Raw genomic sequence first — 24,169 nt, 5'->3', positions numbered from 1 at the left:
CTGGATAGAGAGGAACAATGGTTTGAGAGAGGAGTAAAGGAGGCCATCTTTGTGAAAAGAAATTGTCCATCGTTAAACAGGGGTGGAGGCCTACGTGTTCAATTGTCCCCCTCTTACAATGCTGTGATTGCTAGTATCACTCAGCCCTCTGTGAATAGTAAACAGCCATCAGTGTGCTAATGATCCATTGTTAGGCTGATGGTCCTTCTTGAGCATGTGATCAGCTGGTTTTGGTTGTCAGCAGCAAAACTGGTTGATCCACTCTGAGAAGGTTCTATTTAAGAGACTGAGCTGAATACAGCACCGCAGACTGAGGAAGTCTCTCGGATGAGAGACGAAACGTTTCTACATTTTTTTGTTGTTTTCCTCTGTTTTGTTTTTTTGAATGGCCAGAGGACCAGATTTAACTTTGTTAGACAGTGAATACAGGGTGCAGTGGTGGGTACGATAATCACAGCCAGTTATGAATCTTAGTGCACCATGATAGACAGCATCCAACATCTGCAGGGTTCTTGTAGGAGCGTTAATTTAAATAATGTCACGTAATAAATGGAGGGAAGGAAAGTCACAGTGACGAGGCATTTCTTAGCATTCAGAGATAGACGGGATGTGTTTCTGAAAAAGAAACCCAGTTTAACTTTCAGTTTCTTTACTAAGTTTTCCGCATGGAGCTTAAAAGAGAGATGCGAGTCGACCAAGATACCCAAATATTTATAGGAATCAACAAACTCAATAGGGACATCATTTGAGGATAAAATCAGAGGAAGAACTGTTGGGACAGACTTCCTGTTTTTATCGGCATTTAGGACAAGTTTGAGGTGGAACAAATCTGACTGGATGATGTCAAATGCGGATTGCAAAAGCTGGAAAGCCTTAGCAACTGTTTTAGCTCAACAATAAACAATTGTGTCATCATCATAGAAATGTAAGGATGTGTCAAGGATGCTCTGACCTACATTACCTATGTAGATTGTAAAGAGGGTGGGTCCTAAGACTGAGCCTTGTGGTACACCATTGTTGACTGTTATATAACTGGAGGAAGTACCATTATGTTGAACACATTGCCTCCGGTCTGAGAGATAGTTAGAGAACCAACCAATGGTGTGTTCTGAGAAACCGATTTCTGAGAGCTTATGACACAAGATGTTATGATCCACAGTGTCAAAAGCTTTAGACAAGTCTAAGAAAAGTGCAGCACAATAATCCTTAGCATCCAGTGCTTCAAAAACGTCATTAAGAACCTTCAGTGAAGCAATGGTTGTGCTGTGTTGTTTCCTGAATCCAGATTGATGTGGAGGTAAGATGTTAAATGAATCCAGGTAATTTTTGATTTGAAAGTTTATCAGTTTTTCTAGAACCTTGGCTAAAATGCAGAGTTTAGAGATTGGTCGATAGTTGTTCAGTGAGGTGGGGTCACCTCCCTTCAGCAAAGGAAGAATAAAAGCTGTTTTCCAAGCATCTGGAATGGAGTTTTGGCTTATGGAAAGATTAAAGATGTGGGACACATCACCGGTATTGCGATGATGTGAGCGGCCAGCCTTAAGAAATAAGGTTGAAGTTCATTTGGTCCTGCAGATTTTTTAGGATCAAGACCTTTTAACAGTTTATTTACCTCACTGACTGAGAATGGAGAAAAAGAGAAGGTGTGTTTAACTGAGGATTGACTTGTAGGAGGGATTTGATTTGTAGAAGTTTGGTTATTAAGTGAAGTGGCTGATTTTCCATTAGTAACTGTGTCAAATAAAGAACTAGAAGCGACAAAATGTTTAATGAAACGGTTCAGGATCTCATGTTTATTTGACACAAGAACAGAGTTAATGAGAAGTTGTGATGGGAGATCAGAAGATTGGGGGCTGCCTGAGATAGATTTGATAGTTTTCCAGAATCTTTTAGGGTCATTTAGATTTTTGGAGGTCTGAGATAAGAAATAGTTAAGTTTTGCGTCTTTGATGGCAGTTGTGCATTTATTCCTCATCTGCCGAAAACTCAACCAATCAGTGTCTGAGCCAGATTTTCTTGCTGCGGCGCAAAGATGTTCTCTCATGTGCAGGAAGTCAGCTAGTTCAGGAGTAAACCTGGGGCTGTCGCGTCCCTTTGTTCTGAACTGACAAAAAGGAGCATGTTTGTTTACAAAATAAATTAAACTATTGTGAAAATAGTTCCAAGCGGTGTTCACATTGTCAGTTAATAGAATACGATGCCATTCAAATTGAGATAAATCCCAGAGGAACGATTGTTCACAAAAATGTTTCAAATCCCTTTTTTGAAAATCTGGGCTTAGAAGGTGGAAGTTTAATATCTCTGAGAGCTGCTTTTACACAATGGTCACTCAGAATGTCAGTGAATACACCTCTACCAGGGAATTTGTGAAGCATATTTGTTAGAAACAGGTCTAAGATGGAAGATTTTCAGGACAGTTTTTGTTTGGTCTAGTGGAAGAGTCAATGAGTTGGGTTAAATTAAGTGACAAGCAACATTCCTTGAATTTATCACAGACAAAGGTCGACTTATCCCAGTCAATGTTGAAATCTCCTGCCAAAAAAATCTTTTGAATTTTTAATTTTTAATAAATTATCAGGGAGGACAGAGCATCAGGTGTTGCTGAGGGGGGATGATAACAACCCACTACAGATAAGATCTGGCCTCCATTCAAAGTGATGTTTACAGCTAAGGCCTCAAACTGGTTTGGGATTGTTTTAGCAGACACAAGACTAAACCAGAGAATCTCTGATTGGCGAATGGCGACCCCACCCCCCCTTTTTTGACGATCACAGTGATAGATGTTAAATCCATTCATTACCAGGTCATTATTCAGTACATATTTGTTGAGCCAGGTTTCAGAGATGATTACCATATCATACCATACCAGCTTTATTTATAGAGCACTTTAAACACCTATAGGACCAAAGTGCTGTACACACAACAAAATAATCATACAGTCAGATAATAAAATGATTAAAAGTCACATAATATAAGTTGGGCAGCACGGTGGCACAACTGGTAGAGCTGCTGCCTCTCAGCGAGCAGGTCCTTGGTTCAAACCCCGGTCCAGGGGCCTTTCTGGGTGGAGTTTGCATGTTCTCTCCGTGCATGCGTGGGTTTTCTCCGGGTGCTCCAGTTTCCTCCCACAGACCAAAAACATGCATGTTAGGCTGATTGGTAACTCTAAAAAATTGTCCCTAGGTGTGAGTGAGAGAGTGAATGGTTGTTTGTCTCGTTTGTCTCTATGTGGCCCTGTGATGGACTTGCGACCTATCCAGGGTGTACCCCGCCCCTCGCACAGTGATTGCTGGACATGGGCACCGGCGACCCCCGTGACCCAAAATGGAATAAGCGGGTAAAGATAATGGATGGATGAATGGATAATCTAAGTTGTATAAAAAAAAAAAAAAACAACAATCATACAATCAGATAATACAAGCGATTAAAAATGATTAAAAGTCAAAATCTCAGATGGTGTCAAAGGCCATGGAGAAGAGATAGGTTTTAAGAAGAGATTTAAAAACAGACAAGGCAGAGGCCTGTCTGATGTTCAAGGGAAGGTCGTTCCACAGTTTAGGAGCTGCCACTGCAAAAGCACGGTCTCCTCTGAGCTTACGCTTTGTCTTTGGCACACTCATTAGCAGTTGATCACATGACCTGAGGGATCGAGAGGGTGTATATGGATGCATCAACTCGGACAGATAGGGCGGGGCAAGTCCATTAAGAGCTTTAAAAGAAAATAAAATAATGTTGAAATGAATCCTGGAATGTATGGGCAGCCAGTGCAGGGAGGCTAAAACAGGAGAAATGTGTTCAAACTTTCTTGTGCCAGTTAAAAGCTGTGCAACAGCGTTCTGTACTCTCTGAAGCTGACAGATACATGAATCACTGATTCTTGTATAGAGAGCATTACAGTAGTCCAGCCGAGTGGTCACAAAGGCGTGAACTACTGTTTCAAAATGCTGCTTAGAAAGAATAGGCTTCACCTTAGCCAGCTGTCTCAGATGGAAAAAACTAGTTTTAACAACTGCTCTGACGTGTGTCGTGGAAAATCAACACAACTCAGACTTTTCAGCCTATTCACCTGTTCTTCTCATTTGTTCGGAGATACATGGAGAAAAGACACAATCAGTCAGAGAGATTCAAGTTAAAAAGAATTACCAACATTTATTAAAGCTTTCAGCTGAAAGGAGACGCTCTTACCCCAAACCAAAAGAGATGCAACAAAAACCCAAGATGCGTCTGACTGGAACTTTCAGCTTCTTCTGTATTTAAACACAAAAGCTCCACCCAGAGACATGTAACAACAATCTTACAGTTCTTTGTCTAAACTAGTTCAAACTGACGTCTTAATTTCCTGGAAGCCCTTTTATGAAGTTGTTTTATTATTTTCTTCTGCCGTTCCAGTTTACTGGTGATCTTGTCATCAGGTGGGACACACACCAGCAGCTCCCTGTTAGTTCATGTCCTGTACACAACAAACTCAAATACATTATCTGACTTAGTTCAATCTGTACTTGTTGATACAAAAAGACAAGCAGATCCAAAAGCCAAGCAGATACAGATAAAGACAAGATACAGTTGTGATACATCGAGCAATACAGCACAGCAGATAAGAGCGTCTTTACACGTGGTTTTCTAATTTTAGTCCAGCATCGACTTTGGCCCCCAGGTTTGTAATAACTGGCCTGATATACTGGGCCAATGAACCAACATTGACATTGGGAGTTGCAGTGGAGCTTCCAAAGATCATCATCTCTGTCTTTTCCTCATTAAACTTTAAAAAGTTTACAGCCATCCAGGCTTTGATGTCCTCCAGACATTAAAACAGAGGGGCCAGAGAGTTAGTCCTTTTTCTTTAGTGGGACATACAGGTCCTTCTCAAAAAATTAGCATATTGTGATAAAGGTCATTATTTTCCATAATGTAATGATAAAAATGAAACTTTCATATATTTCAGATTCATTGCACACCAACTGAAATATTTCAGGTCTTTAATTGTTTTAATACTGATGATTATGGCATACAGCTCATGAAAACCCAAAATGCCTGTCCCAAAAAAATAGCATATTTCATCCCACCAATGAAAGACAAGTGTTTTTAATACAAAAAACGCCAACCTTCAAATAATCATGTTCAGTTATGCACTCAATACTTGGTCGGGAATCCTTTTGCATGAATGACTGCTTCAATGCGGCGTGGCATGGAGGCAATCAGCCTGTGGCACTGCTGAGGTGTTATGGAGGCCCAGGATGCTTCGATAGCGGCCTTAAGCTCATCCAGAGTGTTGGGTCTTGCGTCTCTCAACTTTCTCTTCACAATATCCCACAGGTTCTCTATGGGGTTCAGGTCAGGAGAGTTGGCAGGCCAATTGAGCACAGTAATACCATGGTCAGTAAACCATTTACCAGTGGTTTTGGCACTGTGAGCAGGTGCCAGGTCGTGCTGAAAAATGAAATCTTCATCTCCATAAAGCTTTTCAGCAGATGGAAGCATGAAGTGCTCCAAAATCTCCTGATAGCTAGCTGCATTGACCCTGCCCTTGATAAAACACAGTGGACCAACACCAGCAGCTGACATGGCACCCCAGACCATCACTGACTGTGGGTGCTTCACACTGGACTTCTGGCATTTTGGCATTTCCTTCTCCCCAGTCTTCCTCCAGACTCTGGCACCTTGATTTCCGAATGACATGCAAAATTTGCTTTCATCCGAAAAAAGTACTTTGGACCACTGAGCAACAGGCCAGTGCTGCTTCTCTGTAGCCCAGGTCAGGCGCTTCTGCCGCTGTTTCTGGTTAAAAGTGGCTTGACCTGGGGAATGCGGCACCTGTAGCCCATTTCCTGCACACGCCTGTGCACGGTGGCTCTGGATGTTTCTACTCCAGACTCAGTCCACTGCTTCCGCAGGTCCCCCAAGGTCTGGAATCGGCCCTTCTCCACAATCCTCCTCAGGGTCCGGTCACCTCTTCTCGTTGTGCAGCGTTTTCTGCCACACTTTTCCCTTCCCACAGACTTCCCACTGAGGTGCCTTGATACAGCACTCTGGGAACAGCCTATTTGTTCAGCAATAATTTTCTGTGTCTTACCCTCTTGCTTGAGGGTGTCAATGATGGCCTTCTGGACAGCAGTCAGGTCGGCAGTCTTACCCATGATTGCGGCTTTGAGTATTGAACAAGGCTGGGAGTTTTTAAAAGCCTCAGGAATCTTTTGCAGGTGTTTAGAGTTACGTCGTTGATTCAGATTGGTTAGGTTAATAGCTTGTTTAGAGAACCTTTTCATGATATGCTAATTTTTTGGGACAGGCATTTTGGGTTTTCATGAGCTGTATGCCATAATCATCAGTATTAAAACAATTAAAGACCTGAAATATTTCAGTTGGTGTGCAATGAATCTGAAATATATGAAAGTTTAATTTTTATTATTACATTATGGAAAATAATGACCTTTATCACAATATGCAAATTTTTTGAGAAGGACCTGTATATCTGCGTATCATCTCCGTAACAATGAAAGATCCCATATTTTCTAAAAAAAAAAAATAGAGCCAAGAGGGAACAGGTATAGCATGAATAAGAGGGGGCCTAAGACTGAACCCTGGGGAACCCCACACAAGAGAGGAGCAGAGGGGGACACATGGTCACCAAGGTGGACACAGAAAGTACGCTCCGCTAAGTAGGACCTAAACCAGTCCAGGGCTGCACGGCTGACACCCCCCCCCCCCCCCCTCCCTATTGCTTCAAACGACAAAGTAAGATGTTATGGTCCATGGTGTCAAAAGCAGCTGATAAGTCTAAAAGCAGGAGGCTGTTACATCTGCCCCAGAAGAACTGACCTGAATTTTCAAGGCATCGAGTTTTCTCAAAAGGCTACGTGTGTTTAATATTCAGATTCAAAAATACTTTATTAATCCCAGAGGGAAATTGTTTGTTGTTGTAACTCATTATCTTCGTTTCATTAAGAGATGTTATCGATGCTCTTGGCTGTAGACAGGAAGGATCTCTTGTAAAGGTCCATCCCACAGTGGATCCTAAGAAACTGGCTGCAGGTGCTGTCCGATCCGTCCACCCAGACTCTGCTGGCCTCTTGGTTCCCCTGGGCTGTAGGACCGCCCAAATGCTGGGCAGAACTCCCAGAGCGATGGCCACTCCTCCCAGCAGTCTGCTGAGCTCCTCGTCACTGTGGGCAGCCGGCTGTAGGTGCTGAGGGACGATCCTGTCCTTCTGCTGTCATGTCCTGCTAGTTCCAGGATCTCAGTAGTCAGGCACTCGAGCACAGCTGGCAGGTAGATGAGAATGCATCCACAGAACATCCTTTTCAACTCATTTGAGATTTGGGGCTGTAGTTGAGATATTATTTGAGCTTTTGAGATGTTAATCAGCTGTTGGTTGTGGTTACATGCAGAAAATGAAGTCCTGACATGTTATAAAGTCATTTGGTGTGCTATAATTAGTGGGGGGTCCAGGGTTGGGCTGAATCCCTGAGAGCAGTAACAACATTATTATCAGACATTTTCTTGAGTTTTTCGTGACTGATGTATAATTACAGGAGTTAATAGTGTGACAATTAGCCCTCATAATTGAACCATGAGAAACATTAATGAAGATGCGATCATTCAGAACCCAAAACTGTGAAAGTTGCAGTGATGGGCAGATCCAGGTGTATTAACAAGATTCAGTGACTCCAGATAGTCTGAGATCTGAAAATAATGACAATAATATGAATGGTGCAGAAAAGTCTCAGACTTTAAAGCGTCACAAATCAAATGGGCAAACAAATCCAAGAGGTGGCCCAACTGCAGTTTGAGTTGGGCTGAGGGGGGCTCCAGCCCCCTTGCGAAGATGGATGGATGTTCCCATGTGAAACAGAAGCAGGGTCCAGAATCAACAGGCAGAAACAGATAATTCACAACAAATAGCAGAGCGAGCTGCCAGAAAGAGAGCTGTCTGAAAATCCTCCTGAAATGAAAGGCATGGTCCTAGCTTGTTTCAGGTCAACAGGGGACAACAGCGTGATCCGGAATAAAAATTATTTATTATCCAGGTGAGTTTGGATGGAAGCCTGCAGCAACTTCGATGCAAACTCCGGACTTTTCTCAAGCACTACACAGCGCTGCTCCTCCTCGCTTCACTCCGCTTCTCTGCACGTCACCCTGTTCGTCTGCTCCTCCACACCTCACAACACGAGAGGCCACCCCAGGTGAAAAATGACGAGACTGACCTGAGAGGCTGAAGTCGTCACGGGTCCAGTTCTGCTCTAGTCCAGCTCCGGCAGCGCTTCAAAGCACGAGTGTGTCTCCCCCAGGTGAACACAGTGATTTCCGCGGAGGTGGACCATCCTTCGTTTAAAGGTAAGAGGCTGCTCACTGAGGCTGTCCGGCTCAATTGAAGACTAAGTTCCCCACAGCCAACTCAGTTTGGTTCTGGTACTATTCGGGGACACAGGTACACTTCCCCCACACCAATGAAGACACCACGAGGGGCCAGTCCAACCGAAAGACAGCGAAAAAGCCAGCAAAATACCACTCAGCGATTCTTGTCGGAACCAGGTAGAACCACAAGGTCCAGATGAGAATCTAAAAAAGTTAAGTCTGGTCCTCTGGACATTCAAAAAACAAAACAAAGCAAAACAAAAAAAAAGTAAAAACATTTCGTCTTTCATCCGAAAGACTTCCTCAGTCTGAGGTGCTGTATTCCGCTCAATCTTATAAATAGTACCGTCTCATAGTGGATCAACCAGTTTGCTGCTGACAGCCAAAGCCAGCTGCTCACATGATCAAGAAGGACCATCAGCCTAACGATGGGTTGTTGGCATCCTGATGGCTGTTTGCTATTCACAGGGGGCTGAGTGATACTAGCAATCACAGCATTGTAAGAGGAGGAAGTTGAACACAGAGGCCTTCACTCCCTTTTAATGATGGACGATTTCTTTTCACAAAGATGGCCTCCTTTACTCCTCTCTCAAAACATTGTTCTTCTCTGTCCAGGACGTGAACATCTTCATCCCTGAAAGAGTGACTGCTGGCCTGGAGATGAGTGTAGACCGCAGAATCCTGGCCTGATTTTGTTGATCTTCTGTGCTGGGCCATCCTTTTGGCCAGTGGCTGTTTAGTTTCCCCGATGTAAGACTGATCACAGCCCTCCTGACACTGAACAGCATACACAATATTACTCTGTTTTTGCCGGGGGACTGGATCTTTTGGATGAACCAGCCTTTGCCGTAATGTATTTTGGGGTTTAAAAGCCACTGGGACGTTATATTTAGAAAATAAACGTCTCTAAACACAACGCACCAGTGGCTTTTAAACCCCAAAATACATTACGGCAAAGACTGGTTCATCCCAAAGATCCAGTCCCCCGGCACAAACAGAGTGATATTGTGTATGCTGTTCAGTGTCAGGAGGGCTGTGATCAGTCTTGCATCAGGGAAACTAAACAGCCACTGGCCAAAAGTATGGCCCAGCACAGAAGAGCAACACCATCAAGCCAGGACTTTATGGTCTACACTCATTTCCAGGCCAGCAGTCAGTCGTTCAGGGATGAAGATGTTCACCTCCTGGATAGAGAGGAACGATGGTTTGAGAGATGAGTAAAGGAGGCCATCTTTGTGAAAAAAAATTGTCGTTCATTAAAAAGGTGTGGAGGCCTCGGTGTTCAACTGTCCCCCCTTTACAATGCTGTTATTGCTAGTTTCACTCAGCCCCCTGTGAATAGCAAACAGCCATCAGGGTGCTAACAATCCATCGTTAGGCTGATGGTCCTCCTTGATCATGTGAACAGCTGGTTTTGGCTGTCAGCAGCAAACTGGTTGATCCACTATGAGAAGGTGCTTTTTATAAGACTGAGCTGAATACAGCACCTCAGACTGAAGAAGTCTTTTGGATGAAAGATGAAACGTTTCTACCTTTTTTTTTTTTGTTTTGCTTTTTTTGTTTTTTTGATTGTCCAGAGGACCAGACTTAACTTTTTTTTACATTTTTCTACCTGGATTATTGAGCATGCATCAGGATATGTCCAGATGAGAAGTTCGGTTGCGGTCCAGAGAGAGAGAAAAAAAACACCGGACCTTTGTGCGACAACTCCCCAGCTTGAGGGGTCACCTGGCCGGCAGGGTGCACTCAGAGTGACTGGTGGGGTGTGAGCGGCCGGTCCTGGACCGAAATAATTTTTTGGACAGTCCTGTCCGGCTCTCTGAGTCGCTGAACACCAAATTCAGTTGGAACGAAGACCAACTTTAGTCTGGTTCGAAAAACGGGTCAGTTTGATGATAAAAGACTAAGGAGAAGCCGGGGGAGCTGCCGTCTATCAGCTTACCGGAACCGGAAACTGGATAATGGATAATGATTTTACATTGTGCAGCACCGTGGCGCAACTGATAGAGCTGCTGCCTCTCAGCGAGAAGGTTGCCGATTCAAACCCCGGTCCAGGGGCCTTCCTAGATGGAGTTTGCATGTTCTCTTTGTGCATGTGTGGGTTTTCTCCGGATACTCGGGTTTCTTCCCACAGACCAAAAACATGCATGTTAGGCTGATTGGTAACTCTAAATTGTCCCTAAGTGTGAGTGAGAAAGTGAATGGTTGTTTTTCTCTATGTGGCCTTGTGATGGACTTGCGACCTGTCCAGGGTGTACCCCACCGCTCGCACAGTGATTGCTGGACATGGGCACCGGCGACCCCCTTGACCCAAAATGGAAGAAGCGGGTAAAAGATAATGAATGAATAGATGGATGGATTTTACATTGAGATCTACTGAGAATTTTAAGTCGGAAGACAAAAGTCGATTGGGTCATCTGGACAGCAAAGGGTTAACCCTTCACAAAGCCACAGCAGGAGAAATGTATATGTGGCAGAGAAAGAGATCAGCTGATCAGCTGCAGGAGGGAGCTTCCCTTGCACTTGTTGGCTGCACACTTGGTGCAAACACACGTCATTTATTTTAAATAAACAATCAATGGCTCATCCATCTATCAGCCAATTTTGTAATGTCCAATCTCACTTTGAAAAACCACGACATAGCGAATCTGCGAAAAACGAACCGCGAAGTAGCGAGGGACCACTGTATAATCTTGTAGTGTGCATGTGCTTTAACAACTCAGCAGGACTTTTCACACATCAGTGGGCGGTCCATCAGAAAACCTCCACTCTGAGACCTGTGTTGACAAACCTCCGGATTCATTGTGTGTGTGTGTGTGTGTGTGTGTGGGGGGGGGGGGGGTGAGACTGTTATCGTAAATGAACAGCTGAACTGCAGAGAGAAACGTGCGGTTTCACTTAAAATATACGCCGTGTAAATGGCCCATAAGGCATTGATGGCTTCAAATTTCTTAAGTTTTAACAAACAGAAGACTGAAGTTATTGCCTTTAGCCTTTGTTCAACCGCTGCCTCTGATCCTGTAAACCTAGACTCTCTTCAGCCATATCTTAAGCAGTATGGTAAAAATCTCTGGATGGTTTTAGACTTGGACTTCAAGTTTGACAAATAAATCAACTCTGGTCTACAGAAAAGCTTCTCCCAATTAAGGCAGATGGCTAAGCTCAAGCCAGTGCTGTCTAGACCCGACCTTGAGAAACTAGTCAATGCCTTTTTCATGACCCAATTGGACTACTGCAATGCACTCTATGCTGGGGTCAGCCAAGCCTCCATCTCGCGTCTCCAGCTTGTCCAGAATGCTGCTGTTCGACTATTAACCGGAGCACATAGGTTTGAGCATATAACACCAGTTCTTTCTTCTGTTCACTGGCTCCCTGTCCATCCTAGAATAGATTTTAAAATTCTCGTTGATCTATAAGTGCCTAAATGGCCTCACACTTTTTCTCTGAGATACTGGAACCATACGTTCCCTCTCGGGCCCTGAGATCAGCTGATCAGCTGCTTTTGGCTGCTCCAAAAACAAGACTGAAGCTCAGAGGTGATATGAGGATGGCCAAGGACGAATCCAAATAGTCCTGAAATGATGACAGAATGTTTATTCAGCTGGGCTCCTCTGAGAAGTCCATGGAAATTCCTTGGTAGTAGAGGCGGGAGGGGCAGAGCTTCAGGTTTACAAAACTTTCAGGCGTATTGAGATAAGATGGCCTTTCAAGGCCAGTCAGGGAGCCGAATTCAGATAAACACGATTGTTTTGGGGACAGGCAGAACTTTAATGACATCTACCTTGAGTCTGTTTTGGTCCATTCGGTTCAGAAACGCCCAAATTAAATGGCCACACAAATGGACTGTGCCTGAGAATAATCCCGAAGATCTGATCCATCCTGCCAATAGCATTTGAGTCTGGGTGCTCAAGGCATGAACCAAGCCATCACAAGGCAAGCAGCCTGATCGGGTTCAAATTTGATGTCGATGACTTCCTTGATTGTAGATAAACCAGGAACCAGCCAAATCCAAAAAGCAGGAACCAGTTATCATAAATCCAATTATATATGCATCTTTAAAATCCACAGATGACAGCAGAGTTAGACACATCAAGTCTTCCAAGTCGATGAGCTATCCAGCTGCATGCGTGCCAACAGGGCAAATCGGCTCACCTAAAGCTGGTCTTCTCTTCAAAGAAATATTATTACTTGCGTTGAGGTACCAACTGACCAAATCCAAGTCCATAAATTATGATTCGGAAGATTTGTAGAAGAGAGGCTCTAAGCAGTTTCACAGACAGGACAGAGCAAAAGCAAAGTGGAGAGGGAGAGGAGGAGAAGGTGTACGCCCTTGATAAGAGCAAGTGTTGAAGTTATAACTGTCATACAGCTGCTGTTATAACTATTGTACAGCTGCTGTTATAACTGTCGTACAGCTCCTGCTATGACATTCTGTCATATGCCATTATGTCATTCTGCTGCTGTACTATAACTCTTACTGCTGTTGCACTATAACTGTCCTACAGCTGCTGTTATAACTGTTGTAGGGCTGCCACACTATAACTGTCGTACAGGGGCCGCTCTGTAACCGCCGTACGGCTCCTGGTATGACTCATCCTGCTGCTGTACTACAACTCTCTTACTGCTGCTGTATTACAACTGTCCTACAGCTGCTGTTATAACTGTCGTATGGCTACTGGTAAAACTGTTTAATGGCTGTTGTTTTAACTGTCGTATGGCTGCCGCGCAATAACTTTTGTACCGCTGCCACGTAGAGCTGAACAATATGGACCAAAATTAATATCTCAATATTTTAAGATAATTGGAAATATATATATTATATATATATATATATCAATATATATAAAAATATATATATATATATATATATATCTTTTTTTCCCATAAAGTAATAACAAAATATATGTGAGTCAAAGCTTTGTTCCAATTGTCACACAAGCATATTTATTAACAAACAGCTGTAACTGTACAATATAAATGTCTAAAAAATAAACTATTTACATAATAATAATCCTCTTCAGCTGCACTGCCTTCATAACATTAGGAAGCGTGTGTGAATCAGCACGTGAGAGGCTGTGTTTGTATTCAGTGAGGGGGGAGGAGGAGAGGCCGCATGAAGTTGGCAGCTCAGACGGGCAGAAAAAGAACTACACAAGTCTTACAGTGAGAGGTAGCGTGACATTAATAATGCAGTGGCTTTTCATATTGCTAAAGACACTGTCCTTAGCGGCTAACAAGATGGCTAACTTTAGCCGTCTTGTTCCACAGTTGAGATTGGGATCGGGTCTGTAGAGATAAACCACTGCTTTAGTAATGTTGTGCTACTTTTCACTGTTCCTCTCATAAGGCATAGCATGACTAAATGAGTTTTGAAACGTGGTTTGTTTCAGGGAAGGAGGCTGAAGGACACTGAAGTCAATCGGAGCTGCAACTGCAGTTTCACACATGTTTCATATTTCAATTATAGTGCTGTTTTAAATGGTGAAAAAGTTTCGTAGTGCCAGACTTTTGTCGGGACTTGTTTTCGGCATTGTCTACAGAAACTAGGGCTGAGTACCGAACCGAGGTTCTTAAATGGCATCCACCGAACTGCACCGGTCAGTGTATGGATTGAAACGTCACTCTTTTCGGTGTCAAGTTTCGGTATTGGCTGTAATATGTCACGTGGTTTCAGCACGCAGGCAGGTAAAACACCAGACGTATGACAAACGGACTACGTGTTTACACCTAGAGCTGTATAGAGCTGCCGTACCTAATCTATGTATAATGTATGTCTATGGTGCTGGTGCCGCCCACAGACGGGGTTCACGTGTGCAGCGCATGTGTTGTCGAACGGCTTCGACAACACACGAGCAGAAAGTTGCTCCGTGTTTTTCTGCAAGAAGCGAGACGGACAGCAGCCTCTCCTCCTCTCAGCGTTAGACAGTCTGTGTGTGTTAAACGGAATCAACATTCTACGGCCGGACTCGTCTTCATCAAAGAACTCCCGAGGACGGCTCTGTGTCTGTGTTTCAGCTGGTGAGTTTACATTTGTTAACGTTACTGCAGCTTCATATGTGCCTTGCGGTGAATTAAACTAGAATCCATGTAACGCTAACTTTAAGATATTGGTGTGTAAATTAATTTTATCTACGTAACTAGCTAAACTCAGAAGCTAACTAAAGATTGACAGTAACAGATGAAGCTTAGCTTGTAAAAATGTGCTAATCCATCCAGTCAGCTATAAACAGTTCAACTAATGTTCATTGTTTATGTTTATCTTCTCCTCACAGGAGGTTCTGACCCTGATGTGAGGAGGACAGACAAAAGAAAAGCGAGGTGGGGGCCACAGGACAATCACAAACTTTTTGTTGTTAAAAGTTTGCTGCCTTTTTCTACAGTGGGGGCTCCATGGTGGAGGTAAATTAAGCCGTAAAGGGTTTTGTTGACCAGTTAAGCTTTTATCTCGAAGCCTAGATAATGTTTTTTTGAGCAATAATAACACAACCATGTTATTGTTTATGTTTTGTGTTCTAATGTCAATTAGGGAGATGATAAGAGCCCTAAACCCCAGATAATCACAGAGAAGATTCAGGCAGAGACACAGAGGTGCAGAAGTCTGCATCAACCCTAACCTCAGTGAATACAGTGACCTGCTGGTGGAATGTGAGGGACAATATGTCAGTGCTATCAAACGTGATAACCAGGTATCTGTGTGTGCATCAGTCATCATCTACAGGCTCAGAGTGAACATTTTCTACTGCTGGAGACACCATCAGCCAGGAGCAGGCTTGTTTGTGTCCAGAGAAAGCAGACATGATTTTTCTGAAGAAAAGCTGTTAAGTGAAAAGATCCTCAGTATGTAGCAGTGAGCATTAAGACACTGACATGTCACTGGTTGTTTGAAACTGTTCTTTTGACCTGGAAATTATTTGTTTATTGTTATGTAAGAAAACTGCTTGGAATAGAAATACCAAAGTTAAAAAATAAAATTCACAATTTGTACTGTAATGTGTAACGTAATTTTATTCTTGTTAGAATTAATAGTAATTACAAAATTGGTACCGAAAAAAAATCATCCAGGAACCGACACCGAAGTGAAGGTACCGACACCGGTACGGATACTGATTTTTTTTTTATTTATTTTTTTTAGAAAGGTACCCAGCCCTAACAGAAACATTTATCTGCTGCTCATCTGACAATTTAAACTCCTGAGACCCTGCGTCCACATATGGGGACATTACATTTTGGCTTTGCTGTACCTTATACTTCACGCTGTTCTGTAGTGTTTTATACTTTAAGCCATGTTAATGTTGTATTATGCTGTAAAATAAGCCCATTGTCCTCATCTGAGGACATGTTTTTTTTAAATTAAAGTATGTCATAACCATTTAACAAAATACAACTTCATGTTTGAAGAAGAAGCTTTATTTATACACAAATCAGGTCCATCTAATCACAAATATCTCTGAGATATGCATTGCAAACCAGAGCTCGGGTCTCAGGAGGTTAAATCCAAACCATGTCCAAATAACAGCTACTGTTTTTCTTTTGGCTCAGCAGCTATGCTGCTCTTCGATATCCTATCACATGTGTTTACTTGGTGTGCTAAACTCCCATCCACCTGGAGAAGCAGGAATTGGGAGAAGCGCGTGCAGGTGAGGGGCTGTGTTTGTATTCAGTGAAAGAGAAGGAGGGAAAGGGGCTGCGTGCAGTTGGTGGCGCAAATGGGAGAAAAAGAAGAACTACACGAATTTTCAAGTCTAATTATAACACAACATAGAAATATCGATATAAACTATATATTCCCATTTTATATCGCATATGAAGTTCTCGATATTTTTAAAAAGTCGAGATATTGCCCAGTCCTACTACCATGCTATAACTGTCGTATGGTTGCCACGCTATAGCTTTTGTACAGCTGCCGTTTATAACTGTCACATGGATGCCATTATAACTGTCATATTGTTACAATATTTTTAGACTGGTCCTATGGTTTTGATCTGCTCAGAGACGGGATTATAATGAAATTATGACCCAGTTCTGATGTGTTAGGAAATATGAAAACGGTGCTTCAAAAGCCTTCTACGTGATGTGGCAAGCAGATTAAACTATTCCTTGACTGATATTGAAATCCCAGGGAGACTCTCTTTAGAGTTGCTGGCCCAGTTTAACCCAGTCAGAACCGGGTCATAATTTCATTATAATCCTGTCTCTGAGCAGATCAAAACCATAGGACCAGTCCAAAAATATCGTAACAGTATGAATGCTGTTCTAAGTCTCATATGACTGCTGTTAACTGTCATACGGCAGCTGATATAACTGTTGTACATCTGCTGATCTATAAATGTCGTATGGCTGCCGTTTTAACTATTGTACCTCTCCTGGTATGACTGTCATATGGCACCTTGTATGACTGTCTTACTGCTGCTGCGTGATAACTGTCCTCCAGCTGCTGTTATAACTGTCCTCCAGCTGCTGTTATAACTGTCGTATGGCTGTTTTGTTATAACTGTTGTGTGGCTTCTGTTATAAATGGTAAATGGACTGTATTCATATAGCGCCTTTATTTTATTTCAAGATACTCAAAGCGCTTTACACTACAATCTGTGTCCTCATTTACCCATTCATACAGCACTCTACTAGATCTCTACAAAGCTAAGTGAACAAATTCTAATGAGACTAATCAGTGCTTTATCACATTCATACACCGATGGGACACACATCAGAGGTTATGAGGTGTTCAGTGACTTGCCCAGGGACATTTCGACATGTGACTGCTGGTGGATTCAAACCCCCAACTCTCGCATTGGAGGACGGCTGCTCTAACCACTCAGCCACAGCCGCCCCTGTTGTATGGCGACCTTGCTATAACTTTCATATGGCTTCCAACCTATAACGGTCATAGGGCTCCTGTTATAAACGTCTTAGGGGTTCTCGTATGACTGACATATGGCTCTTGTATGACTGTTTTACTGCTGCTGCGCTATAACTCTCTTACTGTTGCCGTGCTATAACTGTCATATGGCTGCTGTTATAACGGTCATATGGCTGCTGTTATAACTGTCATATAGCTGCTGTTATAACTGTCATATGGCTGCTGGTATAACTGTCCTGCTGCTGCTGTTATAACTATCATAAAGCAGCTGCTAAAATAGTTGTACGACTGCCATTATTATTGCCATATGGCTCCTGGTATGACTGTCTTTCTGCTGCTGCACTGTAACTCTCTTACTGCTGCCATGCTATAACTCTCCTATAGCTACTGTTATAACTGTCATATGGCTCCTGGTAAAACTGTTTTACAGCAGCTGCTATAACTATCATGCGTTTTAACAGTTGTATGGCTCCTGGTATAACTGTTGTACAGTGGCCTTGCTATAACCGTTGTCTTCTGGCTGCCACGCTGTAATGGTTGTAGGGCTGTCGTGCTATAACAGTTATATGGCTGCCAGGCTATAACTGTTGTACGTCTGCCGTTATAACTGTCGTACGGATGCAGTTACAACTGTCGAATAGGGATGTGCGATATGGCATAAAATTCCTATCACGATATGTATTGTGAAAGGTGGCGATAACTATGTATATCACTACATTTTTGGTATTAAACTTGGAATAGTAATGGGACAAAAGCGTAGGGTGTCCTTTTGCCATAATTTATTTTGAAAACTGCTATACTATAAAATAATCTCAATTAAGAAAATTCCACCACTAGGTCCAGAGAGTTTTTAAATAATAAACAAATCAAGTATTGGGCTTCTTTCTTGTAGTGCAAAACAGAGAAAAATATCAAATGTAGTTTTAGCCATATGTTTTAAACAAAAGAATATGTTCTGATGCATACTCAATGATCCAGGTAGAAAAATCGAAAAAAGTTAAATCTGGTCCTCTGGACAGTCAATAGAGGACATTTGCAAACTGAGGTGTACCGCAAACCCACACACACAGACCAGTATTTGCAGTTTGACTCTCATCACCCTTTGGAGCACAAGTTAGGAGTCATCAGGACTCTGTACCACAGAGCAGACAGCGTCCCCACTAGCTCAGGAGCCAGGCAGAAGGAGAAATCCCACACAAGACAGGCTCTAAAGCAATGTGGATATCCTAACTGGGCATTCCTGAAAGCAGAGAAGAAACCCAAACAGGACTCCAGTCAGCCATCAGGTGAAAAGGAGGAACCCAGACCAGTGGTCATTCCGTATGTTGTGGGAGTATCAGAGAAACTTGAGACGTTTATTTTCTAAACACAACGTCCCAGTGGCATTTAAACCCCAAAATACATTACGGCAAAGACTGGTTCATCCCAAAGATTCAGTCCCCCGGCACAAACAGAGTAATGTTGTATATGCTGTTCAGTGTCAGGAGGGCTGTGATCAGTCTTACATTGGGGAAACTAAACAGCCACTGGCCAAAAGGATGGCCCAGCACAGAAGAGTAACATCATTAGGTCAGGACTCTGCGGTGTACACTCATCTCCAGGCCAGCGGCCACTCTTTCAGGGATGAAGATGTTCACATCCTGGATAGAGAGGAACGATGGTTTGAGAGAGGAGTAAAGGAGGCCATCTTTGTGAAAAGACATTGTCGTTCATTAAACAGGTGTGGAGGCCTACACTCTTAACCCAAACTAGTTGACTTTACTAGAAAATCGCGTGGAAACCCGTTGCCTTAAACCATTCTAGTTTTTACACAAAGAAGAAACTAAACATGTTTAGTTGTGTTAACTTGATAACCTCAGTACAGTGTAGTAAATACATTTAGTAGTCACTACTTAAATTGATTAGTAGTGACTACTAAATGTATTTACTACATTGTACTGAGGTTATCAAGTTAACACAACTAAACATGTTTAGTTTCTTCTTTGTGTAAAAACTAGAATGGTTTAAGGCAACGGGTTTCCACACGATTTTCTAGTAAAGTCAACTAGTTCGGGTTAAGAGTGATAGTTGTATACAATTACCATTTTAAGTTATATTTACATAACCATTTAAAGCAAATAACCAATATAACATTATTTAAAGCTACTTATAATGTTTTCTTAAAATAAGTAATAACATTTCCTCTACTGTAATTAAGTACTCTTTTGATCTTCAAATTGTATTCAATGCAACACTAAATTTTACAAAAGGGGAGAAATCAAACAAAACATTTTAATGTTCCAATATATTTAATTTTCACAGAAAATTGCTGCAAAAGAACATTTTAAGTGCAATTTATCATCAAGCTTGGCTCAAGTAAAAAAAGTATTAAAACAATAATTGCTATTAAAAAAACAGCTTGTCATCCAAAAGTCAAGTAAAAGTAGGAAATAAAAGTGCTTGACATAATTATAAATTGTTTAAATAAGGAATACAAAAACAGCAGCATTCAATAACTTGTGTATCCTTGTGAAAAACTGGACACAGTAAAATTAGACAGTCTTCTAAATCTTCAACTTGAAAAGGAGCAGATAAAATGTGATAAAGGTAAGATTTAGTCAGAGTCAGAGTCAGAGTTTCTTTATTGTCATTCGCACCTCATGTGGTACATGTGGTGGAGCGAAATTATGTACACAGGGTCCCAGTTACATCCAACAATAAAATGTATAAGAAAAACAGTAATAACATCTAAGATATGAACTAAGAAAAACATCAACTAAATATACACTAAGCACTCATAACATAAAACATTGAACATCAGCACAAACATGAACATGAGTCTGTGAGCAGATGTGCACGCATGAACACATCAACATTGAAACAGATCAGCAGCAACATGAAACAGATCAGCAGCAACATGATATGGTTTTTCACAGTGATTATTCTAGTTAGAGATTCATGAGTCTAACAGCCTCAGGGTAGAAGCTGTTCCTCAGTCTAGTGGTTCTACACTTAATGCTCCTTAACCTCCTTCCTGAGGGGAGTGGGGCAAAAAGTGTGTGTGCTGGGTGGGTGGGGTCCTTCATGATGCAGGTGGCCCTCTTCCTGCATCTGGAGGTGTAGATGTCTGTGATGGTGGGGAGACTGACTCCAACAGATTTCTGTGCAGCCTTCACCACTCTCTGCAAAGCTTTTCTTTCTGCAGCTGTGCAGCCTCCATGCCACACGTTGATGCTGGAGCACAGGATGCTCTCCACTGCACACCTGTAGAAGGAGGTGAGGACTGAGCTTCCCAGACCAGCTCGCCTCAGCCGTCTGAGGAAGTAGAGTCTCTGATGAGCTTTCTTGATCAGGCTGGTGGTGTTGTTGCTCCAGCTGAGGTTGTCATTCATGTGTACACCCAAGTACTTGTAGCTGGAGACGACTTCCACCGCAGATCCTCTTATGTTCAGGGGGGTGTAGGTGTTTTTGTTCCTTCTGAAGTCCACAATCATCTCCTTTGTCTTCTTCACATTGATGTGAAGGTTATTCTCTCTGCACCAGCTCTCCAGGTGTTCCACCTCCTGCCTGTAGCTGGACTCATCATTGTTTGTGATGCATCCCACCAGCGCTGTATCATCTGCAAACTTTACAATGTGACAGCCTGGATGGGTAGCTGCACAATCATATGTGAGCAGAGTAAACAGGAGGGGGCTCAACACACATCCCTGAGGAGAGCCAGTGCTGAGGGTTATGGTGGAGGAGGAGAGGTTGTGGATCCTCACTAACTGTGGTCTGTTTGTTAAAAAGTCTAGTACCCAGTTGCAGATGGAGGGGCTTAGTCCTAGTGTGAATAGTTTGTCCATCAGGGTTTGGGGGATCATGGTGTTGAAGGCGGATGTGAAGTCCACAAAGAGCATACGGACGTAAGAGTTTTTCTGCTCCAGGTGGTTGAGTGCAGTGTGGACCACAGAGGAGATTGCATCCTCTGTTGATCGGTTCTCACGGTATGCGTACTGATGAGGGTCCTCGTTGATGTTGATGGTTGTTTTGATGTGAGTCATGATCAGTTTTTCGAAGCATTTAGCGACTATCGGGGTGAGGGCCACTGGCCGATAGTCATTCAGACCAGTCACTGTAGAGCTTTTTGGGACTGGGATGATGGTGGCAGTCTTCAGGCAGGTGGGAACTGTCTCCAGGGTAAGTGAGGTGTTAAAGATGTCTGCCAGCACCTCACAGAGCTGATCAGCACATTCCTTCAACACTTTTCCGGGGATGTTGTCTGGGCCAGTTGCCTTGTGCGGATTAATCCTCCTGAAGGTATTTAGCATGTTTTATGTGAATGTACAGTCCGTGTTGTTGGTAAATTCAGTCAACTGAAGCAATAAATTCCTGAAAACTTATGAAGCAAAATATTTTGTGATGTTGCCGTTAAGGAAGAACTACATGTTATTTCACCTTAAAATTCTCGTGTTCTCCTCTGTGCAGACGAGGAGTGTGGTAGATACTACTGCATAGCTCTGTGAGCAGGAAATCTTTTTTGGTCAATCGAGCACACACGTTTCAACTTACTGCTTCAACTGACTATTTTTACCATCAACACTGACTGGACATTTACATGAAATGTGCTGAATTTTCCTCAAACTGTATTATATAAACTGAGATTTAGCTATCCAATCCTGAGCATACACTTCTCAATCCTGTACTGAAGAACATAAGTGGTTGGACATTCATGTATCTTATAACATTGTAAACTGAACATTATCAGCTAACAGTTGTTGTAGAGCTGTTGCATTGAACTGCATTAGATTATGTAGGTAAGAAAGTGGCTACTGAGACTATATTCAATCCCAACTGTTCAATGACACAATACAATAGACATTTCTTTACATCACAAACTGGTTTTTCAATGTTTGTAACTTTGGTTTTAGTTCACTTTGGCCCAGCTCAAAAAATATCTGTTGGATGAACTGGAATGTGGACTTCATAGAACTGGGGTAGTTGAAATGCATAGCATATGCAAGTCTAAAGAGAATGCACATAGCTTTTGGCAGGTCTTGAATGTTGGCCATCACCACTTCTCCCTCCATGATGATTTTCAGAGAGGCTGGACTGAGATGCAAGAAGTATGAGGGCACAGTACCTTCAGGTTCAACGAGGAGAATCCCAATATCAATGTTGCGGAACGATTCATCATCATCAGAGTCCTTAATAAATGACATGAGCACAACAGAGACAATTATCATTAAACAACCATCAATAATTGATCAAAATAATGATTTCCATAAACCAATTACAATATTTGTCATATCTTCTGTTTTATCACAACATACAGCCCTAGTTTCCTTGTGTAAATTGTGTATTAGTTTGAGCTCCACAAAAGGACACATGATCATGTGCTAGTGGTAACTGGAACGATACAGTATTCTTTCAATTGTTTAAAACTATGCTCACAGGTTTTTTTTTCAAATACAGGAACTGTCATCAGGGTTCCCACATCTGTCTCGGCTCAAATTCCAACATTTTTATTTACCCTTTATTTCTACAGATAGTCTCATTGAGTCACAAGAACTAATTTCAAGAGACCTGTTTAGGGAGCAAATAGTGGGGTTAAGGGCCTTGCTCAAGGGCCCAGAGTGGGGCAAATGAAGGTTGAGGCAGGTGTGGATGTTTCACCTTTTCCACCCACATTTTGACATTGTTAGTCCTGGAGGTTGAACCGGTGACTTTCTGATCACTGGCCCATATTCTCTAAACTCTGCTCCACCACTCCCTCATGAAACAGCATAGCATAAAACATAAGCATAAGAGTTTATGACATGAACTCAACACAGCATAGCTTAAGACATAAATTAAAATTAAAGGGATAGTTTGGATTTTTTTAAAGTGGGGTTGCCTGAGGTGCTTACAGATGGTCAGCATGTTACCTACAGTAGATGGTGGGCAGCATTTCCCCAGTTTGGAGAAGCAGCAGGACGATCAGTGTAAGAAGATAAGCAGTGTACTTTTGTGGACATGGTCAGCAGCAGTTTGTAATTTTCGACACCTCGAAAAATCTATTTGTTTCAGTGGACGCATATTTAGTATATTTTCAGCACCTTACATTGCTGTCTAACATGACTTTTCTGACTTGAAATGTAAGTTACAGAGCTCTCTTCACACCAACCAAATGCCATAGACAAGATTAATAAATTTACCTCACAGAACACAAGAGTTACTGGTCTACCATGTCACTGTTAGTTTGTGCTATTGTGGGATTTCAGTGAATTCAGTAAAAATAACCCAATCAAACAGATCGAGGCAGCAGTAGAAGAGCAGCTCCTGTATTCAGCAAAGTAAAATGACTAACTATGCCTATGGAGTTTGGTTGGGCAGGAGCAATATTTATATAACGTATACAACAGTTATTTTATGTAAGAAGTCTGACTGACAGTAAGGTGAAAATACTGACAGTGAAAATATTCTATATTAATATGTAATATATATATATAATATAATAATAGTATAATGTACACTTCACTGATATTGATTTTTTTTAAGTGGCTAAAACAATGTTTCTGCAGACACTGTCCACAGCAGTACGTTGCTTAGTTTCCTACACTGGTACCCCTACTGCTTCTCCAAACTGAGGTCGCGTCGACTGCCACTTACTGCAAGTAATACACTGACTTTGGATAAATAGCTCATACAACACCCCTGCAAAACATTATTGCAAAGTAAATATTAATTATTGCACAAAAATAAATTCAAGTACGTCCAATGATCCATTTGTCTGTGTATTTTCATAAACTTTCCTTGCACTGATTTTTCCAGAAACTCGCAAACCTTCAAGAATTTCAAAGACCCATGAGAACCACGTATAAGAGAAAATTCAAAATTGAGCTGTCAATGTTCCTTTAGGTAATTTTTGAGAAAATAAAATTACTTACAAAGGCTGGTTTGTAGAAGTCTGTGGGGTTGTCATCAAGAATAACAGGAAGTCCTCTGAGCACCAGTGTTCGA

General features: G+C 42.1%; 1 protein-coding gene across 1 annotated transcript in view; it reads left to right on the top strand.

Annotated features, from left to right (window-relative positions):
* Window positions 1-24,169, top strand: part of ache (acetylcholinesterase) — a 186,972-nt gene that overhangs the window by 21,974 nt on the left and 140,829 nt on the right. The gene's annotated exons all lie outside the window — the stretch shown is intronic.

The sequence above is a fragment of the Nematolebias whitei genome, chromosome 1, assembly GCF_014905685.2.
Source record: "Nematolebias whitei isolate Nwh7 chromosome 1, NemWhi1, whole genome shotgun sequence".
Taxonomy (NCBI): Eukaryota; Metazoa; Chordata; class Actinopteri; order Cyprinodontiformes; family Rivulidae; genus Nematolebias; species Nematolebias whitei.
This window is presented reverse-complemented; position numbering and strand designations above follow the sequence as displayed.